Here is a 1,912-nt window from a genome sequence, read left to right as displayed (position 1 = left end):
TATATATATATATATATATATATATATGTGTGTGTGTGTGTTTGTGTGTGTGTGTGTGTGTGTGTAGGATAGGACCAATCCGTCGGTTATGATGATCAGGTCCCAGCTGACACGTTCAACGGAACAGCCTGCTCGTGAAATTAACTTGCAAATGCTTGCGCACTCCACAGTCACGTGTACCCTTAACGCAGTTCTCAAGGAGATCCAGCGTGGCACAGAGTGTGACAAGGTCATCCCTTTGACATACAAGTACTACTCATTTTTGTCAGCTGAGTGGACTCATGTACACAATGCATCGCCAGGAATTGAACTCGCGACCTTACAGTCGTTAGCCGAATATCCCAACCATTAAGCCACGCGCCTTCACATATATTTATATATATGCACGCGTGTATGGAACCTTGGGCATGCGTGTTCTACTATAGTACGGGCCGACCAAAGCCTTTTAAGTGAAATTCGTAGACGGAAAGTGTGAATGTATGCGCTCGGGCGCATCTTTGTGTTCGTCACGAACCACTATTTAAAAACCGGCGTTGGTTTGTTTTCGTCCGCAAAGAGTAAGTACCAAACTTTAAAAATGTCCTGGGGTCGATTTGTTCGACTAAAACCTTAGGTCAGTGCTCCAGCATAGCCGCTGTCCAATGAGTGAAATAAGTAAACGAGAAGATATGTATGTATATATTATAGTTTTATATATGGTTGCATAAACATATATACGTTTCTCTCTCACTCCCTCCTCTCTCTCTCTCTCTCTCTCTCTCTCTATATATATATATATACACACACACACACACACACACACATATATGTGTGTGTGTGTTTCTATGTGTGTATCTATGCATGTATGTATGCACTGTCCACTCTATTTAGAAGATACAAAATTTTAATTCTCATAATTTCACTGTAATTTAGAACATCTGCCGAAACACGAGTATTTTCTCTTAAAATTAAACAACATTGATATTTTGTTATCTTATCGATTAGTAAATCAATATTTACTAATCAATATTTATACTGCTGATTAATTCATCCACATCTTATATGTATTCACTTCCAGCTATAAATTTCATGTGTTAAAATCCACAGAATTTTCTTTGACAGATTTTGGTTGTAAAAAAATGGATGCTTTAACACATACGCTCATTGTCTCTACACCACTGATCACTAAAACGTCCTCTTATGATACTTTTATGTCACCAGCCTTGTTACACAGTTTTCCACAACCTCATCCTGAATTATGAGCAATGAATTAACTATTGAATTCTGTCGATATATAACAATACCATTCATATGTCCGGAAATTGTAAATATTAATGCTGAAAGCCATATTAGGACTCGTGAAAAAGTAAAAGAAATAAACGTGAATGTAACCCACATGCGTTTTCTCTCGGGCTCATGTCTCTTCTTTCTTATCGATTTTCCTCCCTTCCTTGTCTCTCCCAAGATTTTCTTCTCGTTTCCGATGAATGACTATATCCGAAACGTTATACTACTATCCTATACCCTTTTCTTTCCATGTTTATTTTGCTACTGACTTTTATCAAATTTATGATCGAATTTTGAGTTCTACCTTGAACTAAATCATTTCATTTAGGCAGTACATTATTTTTTATGGGGCGTACTTCAAGCAAGGACCAATGCTTCACCACACTCAAGTGTCAACAGTTTAAAGACCTGCATCATGCGTGTGACACGGAAAATTAAAAAGGCGAGCTTGCGGAAGCTGCAAGAAACTTTTGTTTTTGTGTGGAGGCAGTAATTTCCCCAAAGGGCGGCCATATTGAGTGATAAACGTTTTTGTAATAAATGTTACATTAAAACTATATCTGTCTACTACCATTATTTTAGTATTTATAACCAGTTTTATGCATCGTAAAAGTTGTCTCAATTTATCTGCAAGAACCTGCATATA

The sequence above is a fragment of the Octopus bimaculoides genome, chromosome 10, assembly GCF_001194135.2.
Source record: "Octopus bimaculoides isolate UCB-OBI-ISO-001 chromosome 10, ASM119413v2, whole genome shotgun sequence".
Taxonomy (NCBI): Eukaryota; Metazoa; Mollusca; class Cephalopoda; order Octopoda; family Octopodidae; genus Octopus; species Octopus bimaculoides.
Note: the sequence above shows the minus strand (reverse complement) of the source record.